This window comes from Stylophora pistillata, chromosome 9 (assembly GCF_964205215.1).
Source record: "Stylophora pistillata chromosome 9, jaStyPist1.2, whole genome shotgun sequence".
In the NCBI taxonomy this organism is placed as follows: domain Eukaryota; kingdom Metazoa; phylum Cnidaria; class Anthozoa; order Scleractinia; family Pocilloporidae; genus Stylophora; species Stylophora pistillata.
In genome coordinates, this window is record NC_142527.1 from 15,966,680 (window position 1) to 15,977,740 (window position 11,061).

General features: G+C 39.2%; 1 pseudogene; it reads right to left on the reverse strand.

The window, feature by feature from the left end:
* Positions 1–9,745: 9,745 nt before the first annotated feature.
* Positions 9,746–10,619, reverse strand: LOC148723535 (small subunit ribosomal RNA; annotated as a pseudogene; the record flags this gene model as incomplete).
* Between the last annotated feature and the right edge of the window lie 442 nt (positions 10,620–11,061).

Below are 11,061 nucleotides of genomic sequence, written 5' to 3' on the forward strand. Positions count from 1 at the left end.
CAGCCAGTCAGCCAGTCAGTCACCAGTCAATTAGCCACTCAGTCACCAGTCGGTCAGCAATTAAGTTAGCCTGTCAAGTGCCAATGGTTCAGTCAACCTTTTCGTTAGCCGGTCAGTCAACAAGCCAGTCACCAGTCAATTACCTTCAGTCACCAGTCGGTAACCCGGTCACTTACCCAGTCAGATGGCCAGTCAAGTACCATTGAGCAGTCAACGTTTCAGTCATCTAGGCAGTCAACAAGGCAATTAGACACTCATTCACGAATCTGTCACGAAGTTAGGTAACGAGTCACAGCCAGTCAGCTTCAACACACTGATTCAACCAATCAGTCAGAGAGTCACTCGTCACTCAGCAACCGGTAGGTGGTCAGCCAGTCTAATACCAGCTAGTATGTCAACCAGTCAGTCAGCTAGTCAGTCACCTTTGTTTTGCCAGTCACTCACCTGTCGGCCAACAACTTAGTAAAAGACAGTCAACCAGTCGGTCAGGTAGTCTCTAAGGAAACAATAAATTCTGGTTGATACTTGATGTTTCCTTGGGAATTTGGCCAGAGAGTGAAATGGGTCAAGTCTTGCTCAGTTCACGCTGAAAACACGGTTATGCAAAAAGTATCCGCAGACAACCCCAAAGCAGTTTATTTTACTAGATTGCATTGAAATCTGTAAAAAAATACTAAACTTTGCTGAATACCCAGTTTTCCTGCAAAACGTGGTTAGAGAGTGAAAAGCGTCAAGTCTTGCTCAACTCACCCTGAAAGCACGATTTTGCAAAATTTATTTGCAAAGAAGCCAAAAGCAATCTTTTGGACTAGATTGCATCGAAATGTAGGAGAAAACGCCAAAATTTGGTTGAGACCCGATCTTTCCTGCAAAATTTGGCCAGAGAGTGATATGTCCCAAATTTTGGTCAGCTGTGGCTCAAACCACGGTTTTACGATAAAGTATCTACGAACAAGTTAAATCCAACTGTTTTTATCAGATTGTATTAAAATCTATAGGAAAACACTAAAATTTGGATCAAACACGATGTTTCCTGCGAAATGTGGCCACAGTGTGGAATAGGTCGTCTTTCTCAAATCTCGCTGAGAACTCGGTTTTGCAAAAAAGTATCTGCAAACACGTCAAAACCAATTTTTTTTGGAGAGATTGAGTTCAAATTTCTAAAAAAACAAAATGTGGTTGATACTTTATGTTTCCTGGGATATTTAGCCAGAGAGTGAAATGGGTCAAGTCTTGCTGAACTCACTCTGACAACAGGCGTTTGCAAAAAGTATCTGCAAACAACCAAAAAGTAATTTGTTTGACTAGATTGCATTGAACTCTGCAAGAAACCACTAAAATTTCCTTCTTATCTGGTGTTTCCTGCAAAACTTGGCCAGAGAGTAAAATGGGTGAAGTCTTGCTCAACTCACTCTGAAAACACGCTTTTGCATAAAGTATTTGCAAACAACCCAGAAGCACTTTTTTTACTAGATTGCATTGAAATCTGTAACAAAACACAAAAATTTGCTTAACACCCGGTGTTTCCTGCAAAACTTGGCCAGACAGTGAAATAAGTCAAGACTTGCTCATCTCACGCCAAAAACACGGTTTTGCAAAAATTATCTGTAAAGCCAAAACAATTTTTTTGAATAGATTTTATCGAAATCTGAAACACAACGCTAAAATTTGGATGATACCCGATCTTTCCAGCAACATTTGGACAGAGAGTAAAAATTTGTCAAGTCTTGCTCAACTCAAGCTGAAAAGACAGTTTTCCACAATGTATCTACGAACAAGCAAAATCCAGTTTTTTTTTACCAGATTGTAATGAAATCTATAAGAAAAAACTAGAATTTAGTTTAAACACGATCTTTCCTGCGAAATGTGGCCACAGTGAGAAATGGGTTAAGTCTTGTTTAACTCAGGCTAAGAACTCGGATTTGCAAAAGGTATCTGCAAACTTGCCAAAACCAATTGTTTTTAAGAGATCATTACAAAATATGTAAGAAAACACTAACATTAGGGTTTAGCGTTAGGGTCAGGGTTAGGGTTAGGAATATGGATGGCATTTTCCTACATGCTACCTTCAGAGTCTAACTCGGTTCTGTTGGGGCAGCATGACAGGAAATGGCACGGGGTAGTTGTACGCGGAAAAGACGTGGCTACATAGAGTTTTGTCTGCGTTGGGCAAAATAAAAGAGAAGGCCCGATAGCTCAGCGACCTTTGATGGGGACGCCTTGACGGGGGAGCAACGAGCCAAGGCGCGATCTTTTGGTGGCCTTTCGATGTCTGAGCGTTTGAAAGAACGGAGGGTGCGGCATCGTCCGTTGGTGAGAGAAGCTTTTGTCCGGAGTTTGAGTTGTTTTATTGGCGACTGACTCCGATATCGGATAGCTACATTGTGTATCCTGCCAGTAGTCATATGCTTGTCTCAAAGACTAAGCCGCGCATGTCTAAGTATAAGCACTAGTACTATGAAACTTCGAATGGCTCATTAAATAAGTTATCGTTTATTTGACTGTACTCTTACTACTTGCATAACCGTAGTAATTCTAGAGGTTACAGTTGCGAAAAGTCCCCACTGTCTTCGGAAGGGATGTATTTATTAGAGTAAAAACCAATGCAGATTTTGCCCGGTGTTGTGGTGAGTCATAGTAACTAATCGAATCGCACGGCCTTTGTGCTGGCGATGTTTCATTGAAATATCTACCCCATCAACTGTCGATGGTAAGGTAGTGGCTTACCATGGTTGCAACGGGTGACAAAGAATTAGGTTTCGATTCCGAAGAGGGAGCCTGAGAAACGGCTACCACATCCAAGGAAGGCAGCAGGCGCGCAAATTACCCAATCCTGACTTAGGGAGGTAGTGACAAGAAATAACAATACAAGGCTTTACAATACAACGATTTATATGTTTTCCCCCACTTTCATCATTACATATGCAACCTTCCTTCCATCCCCAAATCCTCATTAACAAAATGCTTACCTTTTTTTCTGAAGCTTATAACTTCTCCAAAATAAAAGATTAAGACATGAAATTTATACACAATATTGCCAATGTCAGATGGTTTATGCCGCTTGAATTTCTTGTGATTTTATTAAATATTTTTTATTTTATTAATATTTATCTTTCAACTTTCAGAAAATGAGACGTGAAGATCATGACAAATGTCCAATTATTTTGCCAACATTTTATCAAACTACAACAACTTATATACCATAATAAATATCTAAGTCAGGGGAATGCATTGGTGTATTTATATTCTCTAAAGGTTTGAATCCACATGTGCTGGAGACGCTAACAGATTGAAAGGTTTAGGTAGTTACCCACTAGTCCTGATGCCAAAAGAAACTCATTAAAAAGTTAGGTTTTAAGTAAAGAAGCCGCTCTTTCACGTATGTATAGATCTGATTACTTACTATATTTGTACATAGTTCCGATCATTTGATATAAAAATTTTAGAAGTTATCGCAGTTAGAGTTAAATTTAAGGTAACAACGTTAAAAATGATGCCAAAAAAAATTCATAAAAAAATTAGGTTTTAAGTAAAGAAGCCGCACGTTCACGTATGTGCAGACATGGTTACTTACTATATTTATACCAGGTTTCATATCATTTGATTAAAAAGTGTAGAAATTATCGCAGTTAGGGCTAAATTTTGGGTAACCACCTTAACATCTCTGGAGAATCAGGCTAAAAATATCTCAAAGAAGCCCAAATTTGGTGTGTACATAGTTTGCACCATTCCCCACTCAGTGATTTTAACTAACGTCCATTCCCTCTAATTTTAGAAATCTGACGGAAAGCAAAAAAACCTTGGTATAGGTATATATCCTACACAAGGCTTGACACGAAACTCAACCTTGAAACTAGGGCTAGATCGCAAAACTGCTAAAACCTTTATTCTTGGGAGTTGAGAGCTAATATTTTCAGAGAATGCTTATGGTATACTTTCTATCACCTACACCAAGTTTCAAGTCATTTCAATCAATATTTTGGATTTTTTAGCCCTCTTTCGTCAAATTTGCATATTTTGAGAATAGTGAGTGTTAGGGCTTAAGGGCTTTTCGCGTTTTTTTAAGCACCATCTCATTTAATGTAGACAAGTTATACATCTTTGGAAAGTTCGTGTTAAGGACTGCAACTTGATATATTCAAAAGTATTGAAATAACTACTGCGCATGCGCTGGAGACCATAAAAGCTCGAAAAAAGGGGTTTTTTGAGTCTGTTTTTGCAGGGCTAAGAAACATTAAAAATCAAACGAAATTGACACAAAATGATATACACATGATTGTCCATTTTCTTAGCAATAGTTCGCTGTAATGGTTTATAAAAGAATTGATTTGAGATTTTTTTATGAATTTTCTTGTAACACGAGTATCATATGTATGCTGTGCGGACCTATGTTTTTATCTTTTAAAAATTCGTAAAAAACTCACTTTTTATCGGTTTTTCGTTAAACTTACACCGATGTCATTACAATTAAAAGTATTTTTGATTAAAATTAAAAAAGAATTGATTTTTCCAGCCTTTTTCGTCTTCTTTTACACGCCATAAATCTTACGCGTCTCTATCCATTCACCTAATACTTACACATACAATGGAACAGTTTCCGTACTTAATGCCTGCTAAGTTTAAAGGCCGGAACAATGAGGGCTTTTGAGTAACAGTAGATTTAATGAGTGCCTCTCCATTTCACGATTACGCTATTTTCGCCTAACTCCTGACGTTTGAAAAATTCTAAAAAATTAACAAAACATTAACTGTACGTTATTAACCAGCATAAGATAGAACATAACACGACGTTATCTACCATGTTAAATTTTGTTTAAAATTTTAAAATTAAATATTTGCTGTGATTGACAGAGGTCAACCTTAATTGACTGGTAGCAATCAACCTAATTTGCCTAAATTAAGAACACCATAAGAAAATCAAATGTCTCATCTCTTATGCCTGTAGGTTTGAAGTTGTTCAACAATAAGGTTATTGAGTTACAGTAGAATGAATGAATGCTACCCTTGGCCAAAAAATCCAAGATGGCGGACATCAAATAGGATGTCCTCATGGGTACTGCTCTAACTCCTCAACCTGTGATGCTCTTCACTTGAAATTTATGAGAGTACTACAAGAGGTATAGAACTAGTCACACACCCAATATAAATATATTTCTTCAAGAGAATGGAGTTACGTTAGTTTGAAGATTGACTAGCAAAACATCAAAAATGGGATAAGGGGTAAAAGTGAGAAAAACTCAGTCTTAAGGTCTGGAGACCACTCAGAAAGCGCTAGAGGCTGTTGTTGGGAATCATTGAGCGTATAGCAGGAGTTTCAAAGAAATTCAAAATTTTGACCAAAATGGCCATGCTACCCCTTTGCCAATAAATCCAAGATGGCAGACATCAAATGGGATGTCCTCATGGGAACTGCTCTAATTCCTTAACCTAAGATGCTCTTGACTTGCCATTTAAGAGAGTACTACATGAGGTATAGAACTAGTCACTTACCAAATATGAATACATTTCTTCAAGAGACAATGGAGTTACAGTAGTTTGAAGATTGACTAGCAAAACATCAAAAATGGGCTAAGGGGTAAAAGTGAGAAAAACAGTCTTGAGGTCTCGAGACCACTCAAAAAGTGCTAGAAGTTGTTGTTAGGGATCATTTAGCCTATAGCAGGAGTTTCAGGGAAATTTAAAATTTTGATCAAAATGGCCATGCTACCCCTTGGCCAAAATATCCAAGATGGCGAACACCAAATGGGGTGCTATCATGGCAACTACTACAACTAACGAATCTCTAAGGATGTGGAATTGTAATTTTTGTGAGACATAGACATGACATGGAACTAGTTTGCTATGAGGTTTGAAGTAGTTAGAGGCCGAATGAAGAGAGATATTGCAGCTGGAAGATTGACAAGTCAAACGTGTCAGATGGGCTAAGGGGTATAAGTGAGAATGTCTTTGTTGTTGGAAGGAATAATGGACTTCAAATTTTTTTATCAAACAACAACATATTATATATTATTAGAAAGGTCTTGACGAGAGGAACTTTTTGGTGTATTTAAAACCCTTCAATGCGCAGGCCTTGGACTATGCCTAGGACTAAGACTATGATTGTGACTAGCACTCTTACTATGACAAGGATTATGACTGGCTAGGAAGATTACTATTACTAATACTAGGACGATAGATTTGACTATGTCCAAGAGTAACGCCATGGACATGGTTATTGTCATAGTCATAGTCCTCCTAATCATAGTCAGAGTACTAGTCATAGTCAGACAGTCATCGTCATAGTCATAGTTTTGGTCATGGCTATGACTTTAATAATGACTATGACCATACTATGGTTGTGACTATGGCTAAGACTATGACCATGACTGATACTAGGAGTCACAACCATAGTATCGTCATAGTCGTTATCAAAGTCATAGCCATGACAAAAACTATGACTATGACTATGACTATGTCTGACTGTGACTAGTACTATGGCTATGACTATAACTATGACAGGGACTAGGACTATGACTATGACTATGGCCTTACTCATAGGCATAGTCATATCTATAGTCATAGTATCAGGTATAGTCATAGTCATAGCCATAGTCACAACCATAGTATGTTCATAGTCATTTTGAAAGTCATAGCCATGTCATAAACTATGACTTTGACTTTGACTAGGACTAGGACTAGGACTATGCCTATGACTGGGGCCCTAACCCTTTAGGGTAACCGTTTGGGGTAAATTAGGGTGTGGCTGTGACTGTGACTGGCTGTGACTGGTTACCAAACTTCGTGACCGACTCGTGACTAATCTGGTTGCCTGGTTGACTCCCTGTTTGACTGAAACGTTGACTGGCTCAATGATACTAGAGTGGCGATCTCACCCTATATCTAAGAGCTAAGGACTAACCCTGGCCGTTCATTTAAGAGTAACCCAGTCGAGTAACCCAATCGCTAACACTAACCGATATTTATTCCTAGCTATACCCCTATCCCTAGACCTAACCTAAATTTATTCTCGACCTCTACTTTACCCTACCCTTAACCGTTATTTACTCTTTACCCTAACCCTAATTTAGGGTTAGCGTTATACGGTTGGGGTAAGAATAAATTATTGGATGGCTGAGCCTAGAGAAATTTTACTAACCCTAGCCGTAACCCTTAGGGGTTAGGGTTAGGGAAGAATTAGGATTAGGGTTAGGAATATGGATAGTATTAAAGTCCGGTTAGGTTGGGGTTAGGGTTAAATTAGGATGAGGGTTAGGAATAAAACTACAGTTAGGGTTAAATTTGATAACTTTTAGGCATAACTTTTAAGATAAGTTTTAACGGTTAAGTTAGGGTTAGGGTTAGGAATAAAATTTCAGTTAGTGTTAATTTGATAACTTTTAGGCATAGAGATAGGTATAAATTAAAGTTGGGGTTAGGGTTAGGGCTAGGAATATGGATAGCATTTTCCTACATGCTAGTAAAGACCAATGCAGATTTTGCCCGGTGTTGTAATGAATCATAGTGACTAATCGAATCGCACGGTCTTTGCGCTGGCGATGTTTTATTCAAATATCTATCCCATCAACTGTCGATGGTAAGGTAGTGACTTACCATGGTTGCAACGGGTGACGAAGAATTAGGGTTCGATTCCGGAGAGGGAGCCTGAGAAACGGCTACCACATCCAAGGAAGGCAACAGGCGCGCAGATTATCAATCCTGACTCAGGGAGGTAGTGACAAGATATAACAATACAAGGCTTTTGCAAGTCCTGTAATTGGAATGAGTATAACTTAAATCCTTTAACGAGGATCCATTGGAGGCTAAGTCTGTTGCCAGAAGCCGCGGTAGTTCCAGCTCCAATAGCGTATATTAAAGCTGTTGTAGTTAAGAAGCCCCTAATTGTATCTTGGGATAGCCCGACCGGTCTGCCCCAAGGTAGGTTACTAGCCAAGCTTTTTTTCCTCGCAGAGACTGGGTGTGCTCTTACCTGAGTGTGCTCGGGATCTGGGACGTTTACTTTGAAAAAATGAGAGTGTTAAAAGCAAGGCAGTGCGGGAGTACGTAAGCATGGAATAATGGAATAGGACTTTGGTTCTAAAAGGACGTAAAGACAGCAGAGTGACAATAACTCTCAAAAAAGAAACAACAACTTTGAATTTAAATTTACAAGACATGTTTCGACATCAAAAGATACAAACTCCCAACATCGAAAGATAACATGAACTTCCCTAAGGTTGATAACTGGTTGATTTCATGTACAAATGAAAACGTGTCGCGGACGTTGTATTCACGCGGGACATGTGGCTCTAGAAGATTACAAAGGATTTTAGATAAATAGTAATTGTAGGTACCTATTGAAGATACTATGGGTCGAAAAGGAGGTGTTTCATTAGGCTGCCGAGCCTTGTGCATTTTAGGTAGCCCATAAAACCTGGCTGGTTGAGAACCAGTTGGATAGATTCTCTCACACGTATCTTTTTCTAAGTGGCCTTATTTTTATGCGCTCTTAAAAAACATTGTAACTTACCCTCCCTTTGTATTGTAGGATCGTTATCATTAACCTTAAACTTAGAAGTGTCTCTGATAATGGAAAAAATGGTTTCTTCGTAGGCTTTCCTGTCCATTAATACCAAGCCATTTTGTTTGTCAGGCTTCAGTATTACAATGTCCTTGTTCTTCCTCAAATCCTTTAGTATCCTACATTTTTTTAAGTCCGCTGCAGAATGTTGGTGGGAAGAAACGTACGAATGGGCAAGATGAAAAAGGTCTGCGACCAGTTTTTTCCTTTAGTTCTCTGTCGAGTAGATTTCTGACCATGATGCGATTAATCAGCTCAAAACAAGAGAAGACATCCGTTTTGCTAATGTTAGGAGGACAGATAGAGTGTGAAGGACCATATTTAAGTATTTCCAATTGTTCGGACGTGAGATTGTGCGACGAGAGGTTGGTGACTGTCTCCGTTGAAGCAAACGGTAGAACCACGTTTCGCGTTAAACTTTTTAAGTCTCTTCTCGTGAGTGGCGATAACACGTTTCACAGCCTTCTTTACATTATATTTAATAGTTCCATGGAGGATGTATCCATCGATGTTGCTGACAATGCCATTAATATGCACTGCTAATCTGTCTCTTACTATGGTTAACTTACAGAGTTCCTTTCTTCGTTTGGCGATAGCACTTCTTAATAGGCGTTTTCGAATAGCATAGACATCATGTCTACTTATGTTAGGCAGTTGAAAACAGATGAACATCGGAAACACATTGAAGGATAAACAGTTTTTAAGAAAATTCAAATCCAACTCAGCTTTGCTTACTTCGATAGAAGTATTCTCAAAACTTCGCATATTTGCAAGCACCTGCAATCATCAAGGGCCTGTCTTGATTCCTGTGATACTGAATCTTTCACGATCTTAGATTCTGCCGCTTCAAAATACCAAATTAAGATGAAAGAGGCATTGCATACTAAGTGGGAAGAACCCATCCTTAATCAGCAATTGAAAAACCTAGAATTGTCTCTTTACTTTTAATGATGTTGTTCCTTGGTCTTCTAATCTATTTTTATTATTACTATATTTATTTATTTATTTTTGATCTAGTCAAGCGGGTGCTAATTACATTTTTCGCGTTTTTACATTCAAATGTAACGTAAGCCCGGACACGTAGTGTGTAACGTCCCAGAGTTTATATTCAAATGTACAACAGTTAAATGCTCATTTGCAACTGAAGATGACATGACAATGTCATGACATGTCTTGTAAATTTAAATTGAAAGTTGTTGTTTCTTTTTTGAGAGTTATTGTCACTCTGCTGTCTTTACGTCCTTTTAGAACCAAAGTCCCATTCCATTATTCCAGGCTTAGGTATTCACGCACCGGCTTAATTTGAAAACTCTAATTTTTTCAAAGTAAACATCCCAGATCCCGAGCACACTCAGGTCTCTGCGAGGAGGAAAAGCTCGTCCAGTAACGTACCTTGGGGAGACCGGCCGGGCTATCCCGAGATCCAATTAGGGGCTTTTTAACTGCAACAACCTTAATATACGCTATTGAAGTTGGAATTACCGCGGTTTCTGGCAACAGACTTACCCTCCAATGGATCCTCGATAAAGGATTTAGGTTGTACTCATTCCAATTACAAGACTTGCAAAAGCCTTGTATTGTTATATATTGTCACTACCTCCCTGAGTCAGGATTGGGTAATCTGCGCTCCTGCTGCCTTCCTTGGATGTGGTAGCCGTTTCTCAGGCTCCCTCTTCGGAATCGAACCCTAATTCTTCGTCACCCGTTGCAACCATGGTAAGTCACTACCTTACCATCGACAGTTGATGGGATAGATATTTGAATAAAACATCACCAGCGCAAAGGCCGTACGATTCGATTAGTTACTATGATTCACCACAACACCGGGCAAAATCTGCATTGGTTTTTACTCTAATAAATACATCTCTTCCGAAGACAATCGGGACTTTTGGCAACTGTAACCTCTACAATTATTACGGTTATCCAAGTAGTAAGGGTACAATCAAATAAACGATAACTAATTTAATGAGGCATTCAAAGTTTCACAGTACTAGTGCTTTTACTTAGACATGCATGGCTTAATCTTTGAGACAAGCATATGACTACTGGCAGGATTAACAAGGTAGCTATCCGATATCGGAGTCAGTCGCCAGTAAAACAACTGAAACTCCGGCCACAAGCCTCTCCCACCAGCGGACGATGCCGCACCCTCCGTTCTTTCTAACGCTCAGCCAGTGAAAGGCCACCAAATTATCGCGCGTTGGCTCGTTGCTCCCCCGTCAAGGCGGCCCCATCAAAGGTCGCCGAGCGATCGGGTCTTCTCTCTTAATTTGCTCAGCGCAGACAAAACTCTATGTATGCCACGTCTTTTCCGCGTACAACTACCCCGTGCCATCTCCTGAAAAACTGCCCCAACAGAACCCGGTTAGACTCTAAAGGTAGCATGTAGGAAAATGCTATCCATATTCCTCACCCTAACCCTAACCCCAACTTTAATTTATACCTATCCCTATGTCTAAAAGTTATCAAATTAACCCCAACTGTAATTTTATTCCTAACCGTCA